The sequence below is a fragment of the Pristiophorus japonicus genome, chromosome 21 (assembly GCF_044704955.1).
Source record: "Pristiophorus japonicus isolate sPriJap1 chromosome 21, sPriJap1.hap1, whole genome shotgun sequence".
NCBI classification, from domain to species: Eukaryota; Metazoa; Chordata; class Chondrichthyes; family Pristiophoridae; genus Pristiophorus; species Pristiophorus japonicus.
The window spans coordinates 65,890,270-65,906,603 of NC_091997.1; positions in this window are offsets into that span (position 1 = coordinate 65,890,270).

Sequence of the window (16,334 nt, forward strand, 5' to 3'; positions counted from 1 at the left end):
ACTTAATCTGTGCTGTTCTCTACAGTTGAATAGCCTGCTGACTTTTACTGGGGTTTCGTACGGAGCAGGGCCACCTAGGTGAGATATAGCAGGGCAAACCAACCTTTGTAGAACCATACCCCATTAAGAATTGACACTTTCAGGAGATGAGGGAAGAAAAATTACAGTGGAATAAAATTCACTGCTTGATACTGCAAACCATGTTGAGCTGGTGGGGGGTTTAAATATTTAAAGTTTTCAGATGAAATGGTTAGAATTTGTTGTATCAAAGTCATTTGGGCCTGGGTATAGAAGTTAGGATCTAGTCTCTATATCCCAGAGGGTATCTTGTGTAGTTTAACAACCTTGCTAACATACTCTCACATTTGATTGTGTTATCTATTGACTTTGCACTATTTTAATATGCACAATATCCTCTTCCCTTCTATTATTGTGAATCTCGAGCACTAAAACAGTGGTGCAAAAAGCATTACTGAAATCCCAGTTGTTAAGCAGTGCTGGTTCGATGTGGCTTCTTCGAACTTGTGTAAAGTAATGGCATCATGTGACTTTTATTTTAATAAAGCAATATGATTGTGGGCCTAGGGTTGGGGGCTGGTATATGATTGTCAATCAATGAATTCATAAAAAGTAATTGTAAATAATTGTTATATATATATATTATATATATATTAAACCATGATTTGATAATATGCAACCTCTTAATGTGTAAAGGAATCGAGCAGTATGTATGCGTCCATCAGGGGAATCCTAAAGGGTGTTGATTGTCCCGGTGCTTTGTTGGATGAGGAGAGGAAACGACTTTGCCTATTGTATGTTTTTGCAGTGCATTGTGGGATACTCAGGATGGGGGGGGTGGAGGGAAAAGGACACAGAGCTATACTTAAAATGGTGCGTTGTAGCAGTCTGCTCTTGTACAGGTGATCCTCGAATCCTTGTACAGGTCTCTACACCCAAGTTCCATTCCTACCTGTGCTGCACCCAATCGCTTGGTTTGGTGTTGTTTCTCTTTCCTGTAAAGCACGACGGTTTTACAAATATGTTGTGCTCTGGACTGGGAAAGGAGGGGAAAATTTTGCCTGTTGCATCATTAAAAGTGACCAATTTAGACACTCTATTTTAATTCGTCCATTCCCAAATACCTTTTCACGTTGAATGTTAAGCCGCTCCAAGTTCCCACGTTTGTCAATGCACTTTAGACTTTTTTTTTTGTTGTTGAATCCCGGATGGTTTACCCCACAAATCAGCACTAGTCTGTGGTATTTGTTCCAGCTTTTGGTGTCCCTACCCACACTTATGTTAAAACACAAACCAAGATTTTTTTTGCAAGGGTGGAGGGCGGGGAATAGCTGGTAAAATAGCTTAATACTGTTCTGGGTGTGTTTTTGAAGAACTTATTAGTGCACTAGCGTACAAAAAAATATTGAGGCTGAAGACATCAATCTGGTCATTTTGATCCTTTTGCACAACTCTTAATGGTGACAGTTTACTGTGCAAAAACTCGAAATGAATAGTCGTAGTTACCCCAGAGTACTAGGGGCGCGCTCATTGATTTGGCAGTGTGCTGGTAGTCATTACTTTCATGCATTCCCAGTGATCGATGTCACAATTGAGCTTTATCCTAACTCTGTTAAAAACAAAGTTGAAGAAATGTTGCACATTTTGTTGGAGATTTCATGTAGTTGCAGTTCACAATAAACGACAACACTTCAGAGGGTTATCACTTCCCCTTCTTCCCCCTCATAATGTGTAGCTGCATTGCACTAATGTATTTTATCATTCCAATCTTGTCATGTACATTAGCTGCAGTGCCCACAAACCATTCACAAACTCAAATCTTTAATTGAAAGTGCTGCAGGTACTTAAAAGATTCTCCCAAGGGCTTGGTGGGTAAAAGCATTCTGCAGGATAGCATTGAGCCATACAGACCAACAGGTCCTATGTTTGATTCTCAGTCTGTGCTGAGTCAGCTAATTCCAGGCGAGGTTGGCCTCAGTGCCCCTGAGGTTGGGGGTGGTGAAATTTGGAGTGGAAACCAGAGTTCATCACCAGTTGCTAGCTAGTGACTCCTGTTACAAAAAAGCATGTGTGGTTGACGATTTAGGAGGACATCGAGCTTATAATATGATGCATGCCATGGTCAAATAGCCTATCAACACACTTTGACGAAGCTTGTACCTGAAGACACTTGTCAAGAGACTGGAGGGCAGCTCGCACCCATGGACCCCTTCCCTAGTGTGAGTCAAGCCTTTGGGAGAGATGGGGAGAAAATTAGGGGGGAGGGGGGGGGAAGAGAAAGAGAGGGGGAAAAGAGGAGAAAAATGCGCAGCACCCAAAACCATTCACAAACATTAAATTGAAAGGGCTACATAAACTCAGTTGCAGTCTTATTCCACAGTGCGATGCACTAAATCACAAGAGATGCTGGCTGCTTGCTGTGATGTGAAGTCCTATTGCTATAATGCTGATATTGTGGATGATTTACTAAGATAAGTGAACAGACATATTTTTGTACAATATTATATAGTGCACAGTAATTTTCTTGTAATATAAAAATGGCTTAAAACAAATTACTCATTATTATTTAATGGATGTGGAAATATTGTCATAGATCTACTTAAAGAAATTAAAGACCGTTTCAAAGCAAAACGATGTTGTATTTTCTTTCTTCCTAACCCATATAATGAAAGTCAAAACTTTTCAGGAAGATGATGTTTGAAGTCATCTTGCAGGTGATGGATCTGCTATGTATTTTTTAAGTCTGTACTTTGCAATGAAAGTTGCAGTTACAACTGCACTGCAGCTCAGTCGAGACATCTGGGGCAGCGGGAGCTCCACATTGCACCGATCTTTCGGGGTTGGGCTGTGGGAAGGTGGAATTGTGAACCCTTGGAGCGTAAAGTGTGTCCATTACATAAGACAAAACCCAAAAGGCTCTGAAGAGAGGTAGACAGACAACTTTATATATACTCTCTCTCCTATATTTGTGATTATTTGGAGCTTTGCCTGGAAGATGCTTTTGTGTTGAGTCTGCGGGGTATAAATGTGATTTACTATCCAAGTTTTACATTTTGTTTGAAAAGTACCAGAGGCAGAGAAAAGGCAGGATTCTGAGAAAATCTCACTGCTAACTTTTTTTTGTTGGGTGAGGCGAACAGGCTGATACTGTGAAAAGGCGGGTAAATGGAGTTAAGGTACAGATTAGCCATTTTATAATCGAATGGTGGAATAGGCTGAATGGCATACTCATGAGAGCATAAGAATTGGGAGCAGGAGTAGGCCATTTGGCCCCTTGAGCCTGCTCCACCACTTTCACTTTCTGCATTTTGGGAACATCAGAATGCCAACAACAATCCTTCCCATTATATTCCTTTTAGCTACAGAACTAATTTAACTTGGTTCTTGAACCCATTTATACTGTCTACTTAAATAGCTATCACTGGTAATTTATATAAACACATGGCCTCTATATTTAATGTATGTATCTCACTATTGAGAAGGACATAAGAAATAGGAGCGGGAGTAGGTCATATGGCCCCTTGAGCCTTCTCTGCCATTTAATAAGATCATGGCTGATCTACATCATTCCATTTTCCCATTCTATCCCCATGACTGCGTTGAAGACCAGATATTGGTCATGCAACTTGGAAGATGAGTTATTTATATTTTTATTTCTCCTTGGGAGTGAAAGAGCAGTGCCAGAATTGTTGAGATATTCAGCTCCATCTGAGGGTGGCTGGCTCCTGACTGGATATTTATTTAAAAGATGTGCTTTTCATTCTAACAGCCCGTGCTGCACCCTGCTGACACTCGCTAGGGTCGAGGGAAGATTGGCCGAGTTATCACGGTCCACATGGAGCTATGTGACAGCATATTCTTTGAGGAACTTGGAAAAACGCTTGACAGGAGCAGGAAAGTAGGAATAAAGTAGATAGCCCTTTGGGGTGGTGGCGGAGTAGGAACTAGCACTGTGTAGACAAGGTGGGCTTAATGGCCTCCTGTGCTTAAATTTCTATCATTTGACCTGTGGACTGGCTGGTCCCTATCCAGCAATAAAGAGCACGGATATTCAACCTGTGGAGTCTATCCTGGGAATATAGCCCTTGGAAATATAGCACATAAATCCTAAGCGTGCTTATATTTCTTGTTTGCTAGATTGCCCCATTTTTGAATGTCATGGCCCTGGAGGTTTGGAAAGGGTTGTTTTTTGAGTGTTATTTCATTAGTGGATAAATTCTAAATTCGAACAAGATCTGTTGGTGTCCGGAACTCGATATCTGCAGATTAATGGGAATATGGATTTAAACTTTAAATGTGGTCCCTGAAATATCATGGCACGTGCAATAATCGCAGCCCATGGAATATCCTGCTGACACACTTGCTAAGTAGTGACACAAACTTGGAGCGGCCTAATGCAAGGTTGTTGCAAAACCAGTTCTGGTGGAGATATGTAGTGATGTGCTTTCACCTCTGTGTGTCACTGTTGCTGAATTCTGCATTTAAAATACTGCTCTGTGCTTTAATTATTTGGTTGAACTGGTTTTTTGGCAACCAGTTACAATTCTGTCCCAGCCAACATTCCTCCCACCATAAGTAGAAAACAACTGGCCGTTTATCTCATTGCCGTTTTATAGGATGTTATTGGCACTTCAAATGAGTTAAGCACCACTTTGAGAAGTTTGCTGTGATAGTGAATGTCATTAATACTGAATCTTTGAGCTGCTAGAAGGGTTGGCTACTGTCCTGTTTGCGTTTAAATCTGAAAGATGCTAAAATTGAAACACTTCGAGTCACAGACTCTCTGTAGTTTTACAACAACAACTTGCATTTACATAGTGCCTTTAACGTAGTAAAACATCCCAAGGCGCTTCATAGGAGTGTAATAAGGAAATATAAAAGGAAATTTGATTCCGAGCCACAAGAAGAAATTACGGCAGACGATCAAAGGCTTGGCCAAAGAGGTAGGTTTTAAGGAGCGTCTTGAAGGAGGAAAGAGAGGTGGCGAGGTTTAGGGAGCGAGTTCCAGAACTTAGGACCCAGGCAACAGAAGGCATGGTCACCAATGGTTGAGCAGTTATGATCAGTAATGCTGAAGAAGACAGAATTTGAGGAGGGGTGGGGGTGAAGGAGATTAGAGATGGGGAGGGGCGAGGCCATGGAAGCATTTGTAAACCAGGATGAGAATTTTGAAATCTAGGCGTTGCTTAACTGGAAACCAATGTAGGTCAGCGAGCACCGGGGGTGATGGGTGAGCGGGATTTGGTGCGAGTTAGGACGTGGGCAGCCGAGTTTTGGATCACCTCTAATTTATGTAGGGTAGAATTTGGGAGGCCAGCCAGGAGTGCGTTGGAGTAGTCAAGTCGAGAGGTAACAAAGGCATGGATGAGGGTTTCAGCAGCAGAAGAGCTGAGGCAGAGGCGGAGATAGAAAAGGAAGGGAATTTGCATTTGTGTAACACCTTTTGCATCTTCGGGAAATCGCAAAGGGCTTCACAGCTAATGAATCACTTTAGAAGTGCAATCACTTGTTTTGTAGGCGAACACAGCAGCTAATTGTGCACAGCTAGGTCCCACAAACAACAAATGGGGTGAATCACCAGTTAATCTGTTTTGCTGATGTGGGTTAAGAAAAGAATGTTGGTCAGGAGACTGGTAGAACATCCAGCCATTTGGAAAATGTGCCATGGGGTCTTTTGCGTTCACCTGAGCAGGCAGCAGGGGCCTTGGTTTAACATCTCACTCAAAAAATAAAATAGGTGGGTCATGCAATGCTATTATGCTGTACATTGAACGTTCTTGTATATCCTATTCCCAATTCACACAGCACAAGATCCTAGTTGCCAAACATGTTTAAAAGGTGCAGTGTTGTGTATAGGTGGATTAAATCAGCCTACAGACAGAATGAATTGAAACTGGCTGCAGCTGTTTACTGTAAGTGCATTTTGCTCTGGGGGCAGGGAGTGAAACTGAGATGGTGTTTGCGCCTCTAAAGCATATAAGCCCCTCTATCTGTGCTAAAATGCTGCTAGGCCTTCTATTTCTCATCTACGTGCTTCCATGGGCAAGGAAACCTTCTGCTGATTACCACCTACTGCCCTCCTTTAGCTGATGAATCAGTATTCCTCCACGTTGAATACCACTTGGAAGAAGCTCTGAGGGTAGCAAGGGCATAATGTACTCTGGGTGGGGGAATGTCCATCACAAAGTGGCTCGGTAGCACCACAACTGCCGAGCTGGCCGAGAACTGAAGGACAAAGCTGCCTGACTGGGCCTATGGGAGATGGGGAGAGATTCACTACGAGGGAAAAATCTGCTTGACCTTGTCCTTGTCAATTTACACCTCGCAGGTGCCTCTGTCCATGACAGTATTGGTAGGAGTATCACAGTTCTTGTGGGGACTTGAGTCCCATCGTCACGCTGAGGACATGCATCATGACCGAAATCATGACGGAAGTGGGGGAAGAGGATGGAATCGGTTTCTAAGGAACGGAGCTTGTGGCGGAGACCCAAAACAATGGTTTCTGTCTTCCCAATATTCAATTGGAGAAAATTTCTGCTCATCCAGAACTGGATGTCGGACAAGCAGTCTGACAATTTAGAGAGAAGTGGCAGAGAGGTAGAGCTGAGTGTCATCAGCGTACATGTGGAAACTGATGCTGTGTTTTTGGATGCTGTTGCCAAGGGGTCCGAGATGAAAAATAGGAGGGGGCCAAGAATAGATCCTTGGGGGGACACCAGAAGTAATGATGCGGGGGCAGGAAGGGAAGCTGTTACAGGTGATTTTCTGGCTACGATTAGATAGTTAATGAAACTAGGCAAGTGCAGTCCCACCCAGCTGGACAGCGGATAGAGTGGTCAACCATGTCAAAGGCTGCAGACAAATCAAGAAGGGCGAGGAGGGATAGTTTTCCTTTGTCACAGTCACAAAGAATGTCATTTGTGACCTTGAGAGCTGTTTCAGTACTGTGGCAGGCAAGGAAACTGGTTTGGAGCGATTCAAACATGGAATTGCGGCAAGATGGGCACGGATTTGGGAGGTGACAACACGTTCAAGGACTTTGAAGAGGAAAGGGAGGTTGGAGATGGGGCCGTTGTTTGCAATGATGGAGGGGGTCAAAGGTTGTTTTTTGAGGAACGGGGTGGTGATGGCAGATTTGAGGGAGACAGTACCTGAGGACAGAGAACCGTTAACAATGTCAGCTACATAGGAGCCAGGAAAGGAAGCTGGGTGGTCAGCAGTTTGGTGGGAATAGGGTCAAGGGAGCAGGAAGTGGGTCTCATTGACAGGATGAGTTCGGAAAGGTCTTAAGGGGAGATTAGAGAGAAACTGGAGATGTGAAGTCAGGGCTAGAGCAGGGGGGGATCCTGAGAGGATGTGGCTAAGGGAAGGAAGGGCAGAGGTGATGGTCTCAATCTTGGAGACCAAGAAGTCCATGAGCTCCTCACGCCTTTATTGTCGGAGATGTGGATGGAGACTGGGGAGAGGGGAATCTCCCATCATCAACGTCCTAGGGTTCACCATTGACCGGAAACTTAACTGGGCCAGCCAACTAAATACGGTGGCTACAAGAGGTCAGAGGCTGGGTATTCTGTGGCGAGTGACTTGCCTCGTGAGTGCTGGTGCTGGGACCCCAGCTATTTACAATATACATCAATGATTTAGATGAAGGAATCGAGTGTAATATTTCCAAGTTTGCAGATGACACTAAGCTGGGTGGCGGTGTGAGCTGTGAGGAGGAGGACGCTAAGAGGCTGCAGGATGACTTGGACAGGTTAGGTGAGTGGGCAAATGTGGATAAATGTGAGGTTATCCACTTTGGGGGCAAAAACACGAAGGCAGAATATTATCTGAATGGTGGCAGATTAGGAAAAGGGGAGGTACAATGAGACCTGGGTGTCATGGTACATCAGTCATTGAAAGTTGGCATGCAGGCACAGCAGGCAGTGAAGAAGGCAAATGGTATGTTGGCCTTCATAGCTATAGGGGATTTGAGTATAGGAGCAGGGAGGTCTTACTGCAGTTGTACAGGGCCTTGGTGAGGCCTCATCTGGAATATTGTGTTCAGTTTTGGTCTCCTAATCTGAGGAAGGATGTTCTTGCTGTTGAGGGAGTGCAGCGAAGGTTCACCAGACTGATTCCCAGGATGGCAGGACTGACCTATGAAGAGACACTGGATCGACTGAGCCTGTATTCACTGGAGTTTCGAAGGATGAAAGGGGATCTCATAGAGAAACACACAATTCTGACGGGACTGACAGGTTAGATGCAGGAGGAATGTTCCCGATGTTGGGGAAGTCCAGAACCAGGGGACATAGTCTAAGGATAAGGGGCAAGCCATTTAGGACTGAGATGAGGAGAAACTTCTTCACTTAGAGTGTTGTTAACCTGTGGAATTCCCTACCGCAGAGAGTTGTTGATGCCAGCTCATTGGATATATTCAAGAGGGAGTTAGATATGCCCTTGCAGCTAAAGGGATCAAGGGGTATGGAGAGAAAGCAGGAAAGGGGTACTGAGGTGTATGATTAGCCATGATCTTATTGAATGGTGGTGCAGGCTCGAAGGGCCGAATGGCCTACTCCTGCACCTATTTTCTGTGTGACTCCCCAAAGCCTTTCCATCATCTACAAGGCCCAAATCAGGAGTGTGCTGGAATACTTTTCTACTTGCTGGATGAATGCAGCACCAACAACACTCGAAGCTCTACACTATCCAGGACAAAGCAGCCCGCTTAATTGGCACCCCATCCACCACCTTCAACATTCACTCCCTCCGCCACTGGCGCACCATGTCCACAGTGTGCACCATCTACAAGATGCACTGCAGCAACTCGCCAGGGCTTCTTCGACAGCACCTCCAAAACCAGTGACCTCCACCACCTAAAAAGACAAGGGCAGCAGGCGCATGGGAACACCATCACATGCAAGTTCCCTTCCCAAGTCACACACCATCCTGACTTGGAAATATATTGCCGATTCTTCATCGTCGCTGGGTAAGAATTCTGGAACATAGAAACATAGAAAATAGGTGCAGAGGAGTAGGCCATTCGGCCCTTCTAGCCTGCACCGCCATTCAATGAGTTCATGGCTGAACATTCAACTTCAGTACCCCATTCCTGCTTTCTCGCCATACCCCTTGATCCCCCTAGTAGTAAGGACCTCATCTAACTCCTTTTTGAATATATTTAGTGAATTGGCCTCAACAACTTTCTGTGGTAGAGAATTCCACAGGTTCACCACTCTCTGGGTGAAGAAGTTCCTCCGCATCTCGGTCCTAAATGGCTTACCCCTTATCCTTAGACTGTGACCTCTGGTTCTGGACTTCCCCAACATTGGGAACATTCTTCCTGCATCTAACCTGTCTAACCCCGTCAGAATTTTAAATGTTTCTATGAGGTCCCCTCTCATTCTTCTGAACTCCAGTGAATACAAGCCCAGTTGATCCAGTCTTTCTTGATAGGTCAGTCCCGCCATCCCGGGAATCAGTCTGGTGAACCTTCGCTGCACTCCCTCAATAGCAAGAATGTCCTTCCTCAGGTTAGGAGACCAAAACTGTACACAATACTCCAGGTGTGGCCTCACCAATGCCCTGTACAACTGTAGCAACACCTCCCTGCCCCTGTACTCAAATCCCCTTGCTATGAAGGCCAACATGCCATTTGCTTGCTTAACCGCCTGCTGCACCTGCATGCCAACCTTCAATGACTGATGTACCATGACACCCAGGTCTCTTTGCACCTTCCCTTTTCCTAATCTGTCACCATTCAGATAATAGTCTGTCTCTCTGTTTTTACCACCAAAGTGGATAACCTCACATTTATCCACATTATACTTCATCTGCCATGCATTTGCCCACTCACCTAACCTATCCAAGTCGCTCTGTAGCCTCACAGCATCCTCCTCGCAGCTCACACTGCCACCCAACTTAGTGTCATCCGCAAATTTGGAGATACTACATTTAATCCCCTCATCTAAATCATTAATGTACAGTGTAAACAGCTGGGGCCCCAGCACAGAACCTTGCGGTACCCCACTAGTCACTGCCTGCCATTCTGAAAAGTACCCATTTACTCCTACTCTTTGCTTCCTGTCTGACAACCAGTTCTCAATCCATGTCAGTACACTACCCCCAATCCCATGTGCTCTAACTTTGCACATCAATCTCTTGTGTGGGACCTTGTCGAACGCCTTCTGAAAGTCCAAATATACCACATCAACTGGTTCTCCCTTATCCACTCTACTGGAAACATCCTCAAAAAATTCCAGAAGATTTGTCAAGCATGATTTCCCTTTCACAAATCCATGCTGACTGAACGTGCTCCCTAACACCACTGTGGGAGCACCTTCACCACAGGGACTTCACCACCACCACCACCTTCTCGAGGGTAATTACGGTTTGGTAATAAGCACTGGCCTTGCCAGCGACCCCCACAACCCATGAATGAATTTTGTGAAAAAAAACTGTCCAAGTCGGGCCTCTGATTCTACGGCAACAGCAGTTGTAAGATTATTTATGTTTAAGTGCAGCTGATGATATAACTTTCCAAGTGTCTGCTTGGCTCAGTTGGTAGCGCGCGCGCTCATGAGTCAGAATGTCGTGGGTTCACGCCCGACTCCAGGACTTGAGCACATAATCCAGGCTCGCATTCTGGTACGATACTGAGTTAGTGTTGCATTGTTGGGGGTGCTGTCCTTTTGATAACCAGGGCCGATCCAGCCGTTTGGGTAGATATTTAAAAAACCTGTGACATTACTTGAAGAAAAGCAGGAAGTGGTTCAACATTCAACAGTTAATCTGTTGTCATTCATCTCGATGCTGTATTTGGGATCTTGCTATACGCACTGGCTGTAGCGTTTGCCACATAAATGACAGCGCTTAAATAAAAATAATTGCTTTGAGACATGATGTTGTAAGTTGCTATGTAAATACAATTTTTTTTTTACTCAAAGTAGTGCAGCAGAAGTGTTGATGTTTAGCGAGTCCTTATTCATTCTTCCCTTGTTTTTCATGATTTAAACTCTCCCTCATGCGTTTGTATGATTCTGAAGGCAGCTAGTCAGAGACCTGCTGACCCCATTGATTAAAGAAAAACATCAGAAGTATTTTGTTTGCATTTCAAAGTTAAGCTGATGATGGTTAAATTTTAAAGAGTTCTTTTATTAAAACCTTTTGTAAATTTGCACTGCAAATTGTTTAACATCACTGTGTTGAACAAGTACAAAGGACAAGATTCACTCAATGTTCTATTCTCTGTCCAAGTGAAGTCTTTTTAGGTATAGGAGGAATCTTTGTTGTGTCTTATTAACAAAGGTGCAAACAATCTCTCGCTATTTACCTCATCAGAACCCTTCAAAATCTTGGAGGTCCTCTATCTTTAACCTTCAAAACCCTGGTGGAAAAAACACTCAAACTTCTTGAGTCTTTGTTGAGTCCACGATTTCTGCCAGTAGCAAACCAGGTTCCTTGTCACTCCTGCATATTTGTAACATTATCTCCTTCACATCTTTTTAAAAATATCACCTGGGGGTCTGGCATCTGTTAGGATGCATTGGTTGTGGTAGGTTGATCTGCATTTAGCTTCTGCAGTCTAATCAGAGGGGAGAAGTGTTCCAGATGGCCAAGGTTGTTGCGAATTTCAACGTTGGCATTGAGTAGGTGGTCCCTAGGTGTCTGTCTTACGGAAACTAAGACACCTTTGCTTCCTAATAACACTCCCTTGCCTTTTTTTAATTGCTAAGACACCAAGAAAAAGGAAAGAGAGCAGCACAGAATCCCAGCTCAATTAACATCCACAGCCAGGCACCACATGAATAGACGCCTCGTGACTCTGAGCAGCAACTCTGCTGAGGCCACGTGACCGAGATGTGGCCCTCAGTTTAGCTCCTGAGCCCATATTGTGAGACCATCAGCAGGCCGGGGCCATTAGAGGGAGCAACATGCGGCAGCATGCCACTGCTGCAAGAAGGCGATGACTTCGAAGAGAGCGACTTGATTTCACGTCACCCAAATCCAGGTTGCTGATTGCAGTCCGGGCAGGTACAGCAGGAGCGGGGAGGTCGGGGCGAAGGAGCGGCAAGAATTTGTAGAGGGATGTGATCGGGGCCCAGAAGAGGCGAGGGCCCAGAGGCAGCATGGGCCAGCCCACACTGTGATATGTGTGCACACTAGGTCTGTGCAGCAGAGCTTGGTTAACCCTTGCCACTGGACCAAGACCTAGCTCTGTCAAGCCCGTGTGGTGACTGGTGTGCAACGGCCTCCCCACGTTAAAAAAAAATCCACGCACAGGCATCTTCCACCCTTCAGGATGTAGTTCGGGATCTGGAATATTGGGTCCTTCATTGAAACACCTGTGAACTCATCCCCCTTTGGCGTGGAAGCAAGTCATCCTCACTTCAAGGGACTGCCTATGATGATTGAGAGCCACTGTCATTATATACTCAGTTTATTTGCCAAATATCTGAGTGCTCTGACTCCACCTCCCCGATGGTAGATTCTTTCCTAGATACCTCTGAGTCACTCTGTTGCATAACACTGATGCTTTTTCCCTCAAGTCATGTACCTGCACAAAAGTTATTTAACCCTTAATTACGATACTTGTTTTGTCAATTGTGCTGAGTTCTTGTTAATTCAACTGAAATATTTAACCAAATTAATCTTGGTGCAAGGACCAGCAACAAGGTAGAGTGAAAAACAGCAGAATTCCCCCCCACCCCCCTTCCCTTCAAAATGCAAGACTGTCAGACTCTGTTTTCCTGCCTATTTTGATCTTGGAACTGTTCTAATTGTATTTTTGGGGACACGAGTCACTGGCAAGAAACAGCAGACTAAATACTTTACTCTCCAGCTTTTTGTCTGAACTTTCCTCTCTTGTTACTTGTAACACACCATCCCACATGGCCTTCCTCCTTCCTGTATCCGCATTGTGTTGCAATCCAGACTTGTTACTCCGTCTCTTATGTTTAACTCATTCTTTCCCAGCATTTCAAAAATGGTGCAACTCCTCACCTCTCTCTTTTCTCTACCTCCTTCGATCTATAGGCTTTTAGAAACAGGTAGAGTGTCGCCGTACTGCTTCTTGATTTACCTTGTGTTCTTTCACTCTTTTCAATCCAGCTGCTGCCCTGCCCTGTCATGGTTTTGCCTGTGACTGACATTTCTCTGTTTCAAACAAAGCCTTAGTAACAGTTGAGTGGCTAACTATTTTTTAACTGTGGTTTGAAAGAGTGACCAGGATTTTGAGGGGTGTTCTTGTCCACTCCAACTGGCTGTTTCTGTGAAGGACATCATACAGGTTCAAGGACGATTGTTGGCAGTTACCAGTCCCATGAACGTGTTAAATAGAGGGAATGGTACATTCCTGTTTATGATTGATTAAGGGGATGTTTCCACTTCTGCAAAGAATAGTTCTGGTATGTTGCCTGGACGAGAGAATTTTAGCTATGAGGAATGATTGGATTGGCTATGGTTTTCTCTGGAACAGAGGAAACTGGAGTTGTTTTCTTTGAAACAGAGGAGGCTGAGGAGAGACCTGATTGAGTTGTATAAAATTGAGGGGGCTGGATAGAGTAATAGGAAGGACCTATTTCCCTTAGCAGAGAGGGGTCAATAACCAGGGGCCCATCGATTTAAAGTGATTGGAAGGAGGTTTTGAGGGGAAAGTATTTCACCCAGAGGGTGGTGGAGGTCTGGAACGCACTGTCTGGAAAGGTGATTGAGGCAGAAACCCTCACCATATTTAAAAAGTACTTGGATGTGCAACTGAAATGCCGTAACCTACAAGGCTGTGGACCGAGAGCTGGAAAGTGGGATTAGGCTGGATAGCTCTTTGTCGGCTGACACAGACACGATGGGCCAAATGGCCTCCTGTGTTGTAAATTTCTATGATTCTATGTATTGAGCTCTGTGTAACGGTTTGGAAGAGGAGTTATTTTATATGCTGTGTTATTAAACTTTGAACTGGCAAATAAAGCATCACTATTCAAATAATGGATAACATTGAGGATGGGCTGTTGCGAGAATTCTCTGGAGTTGCTTTCTCATTTGTTAACTACAAATTTTCCTAGTCATTGTGTTTCCTGCTACCTGCAGAGGAAATTGCGCGATATGAAGCAAGCTAATGCTATAAATGTAAGAACATAAAAAAAATAGGAACAGGAGTAGGCCATTCACCCCTTTGAGCTTGCTCCACCATTCAATAAGATCATGTGATCTTTCTTGACTACCATTCTGCACGATCCCCATAATCCCTCAGTTCCCTTCGTGCCAAAAAAATCTATCTATCTCTATCTTGAATATACTCAACGACTGAGCATCCACAGTCCTCTGGGGTAAAGAGCCCCAGAATCTTAATGGGATAAGGTGTAAAAATCGGTTCCAATTGAACTGTGCTTAGTGGCCCAGTGTGGTTCTGAGCCACAGTCCAAGAAAGTCTCAGATGGTTTAATCATCAGTTGAGCCTGAGTTAGCTAATATCTACTGGAGGCGGCAGGAGAGGTTCTGCATTTGCCTTCATCTCCTCAGGATAGGGGGCAGAGGGAGACAAAATCAGCTGGGGTTCTTGCTCCGCATCGCATGCATCCCAGAAAATCCATGTGTGCAACAGGATCAAGTTCACCAGTGACACCCCCCATGATCACAGACCTTACTTACAATAAGCAAGTTGACCTATGAAAACAGGCCACTTTGTTGAGATACCAGAGGGCAGTTGGTGTCTGTAGGTATGGACCCAGCCAGAGTCGGCACCTTCAGGAGGGCAGGGGAAATTGTGACTTACTGGCGTGCGCTTCTGAGTCTCATCAGCTTATTAAGTTGCACTAAAGTGTCTGCTTACCTCAGCTGGTAACACCCTTGCTTCTGAGTCAGATGGTTGTGGGCCGTGTCACAACAAAAGACAGCGGCTCTGAGAACTGATCTGTTGCATTGGCTCAGGGCAACACAATAAATCACAATGATTTTCTGCTGGGCTCAACCTGTATTCGGCCAACTCACCAACTATCTAGCTTGGGACGCAAGAGTTCTCAACAACCTCACAGCATTGTTATGCAACTGAAGAATTTTGAGTTGGACCCAAGGAAAATTTACTTGGAACTTTTCCCTCGTGTCTCCAAAGCTCTGTTCTAAACACTCTTCCTCCTTCCTGCATCTGCTGAAATCAAGACTATTCAACGCATCTCCTACTCTAACTCATTCTTTCTCAGGACTTTAAAACCATTGAACTTCTCACTACCTCAGTCTTCCCTTTCCCCTGCAATCTCTAAGCTTGGTGTCCTTTATCCACTACTAACTTCAACCTCCAGTGCGAGCTGCTCCAAGAATGCGATGTTTTTGAGATGGGTGATGTCATCAAAGCCCTGGTCGCTGTTGTGGAGCGTGGGCAGAAACATTGGCAGGGCCCAGGTACAGAGGCATGGGAAGGTCGGGGCGGATGAGTGCCGAGTGTTTATGGCGAGATGTGGTGAATGTTTATGGCGGAGGAGCGGTGAGAGATCGTGGCGGAGGTGTGACAGATGAGGGTACGGGGCCCAGGGCCAGCACGGGCCAGCCCACACTGCGATATGTGTGCGCACTAGGTCCGTGCAGCAGAGCAGGTCTCCAGTCATCTAGGTTTACCCTAACCACTGGATAAAGGCCTAGCTCTGTCGAGCCCGTGTGGTGGCTGGTGTGCAACGGTCACCGCATTTAAAAAAAAAAAAAAATAGTTCACGCACAGGCATCTTCCACCCCCTCAATTGGAGTTCAGGACTGGAACATCGGGTTCTTCATCGAAACACCTGTGAACTCGTGGAAGCAAGTTACCCTCGTTCGAGGGACCGCCTATGATGATGACTAACTTGTCATTTCTTCTCCTTTCAACCTTGGTGGTGTCGTGAACAATGGGGCTTGCCCTTTCACCTAGTTTTCTGAATAATAAATAGAGCTTTAATAGCTGAAGGAAATAGAGAACGAGAAGTTTGAAAGAGCGAAGGGTTCCAATTTGTTGGACGCTCCCTTGTAGAGTTGTCATGGCACTTGATTAGTGAGAAACTGGGAATTCTTAAACAGGCCTCTGTACAAGGCTCTACATTGCACAAGCTTGAAATCATTTATTTGACTATAGAGGTGACCTGTAACCCCTTCATGGGTGAAGGTTGGATCCTACTACACAGCCTGGCACACTGCTGACATTACATACATAGATTTTACAGCATAGAAACAGGCCATTTGGCCCAACCGGTCAGTGCCGGTGTTTATTCTCCACATGAACCTCCCACCCCTCTTCATCTCTCCCCATCAGCATATCCTATTCCTTTCTCCCTCTTGACCTATGAGGAGAGACTGGATCGACTGGGCCTGTATTC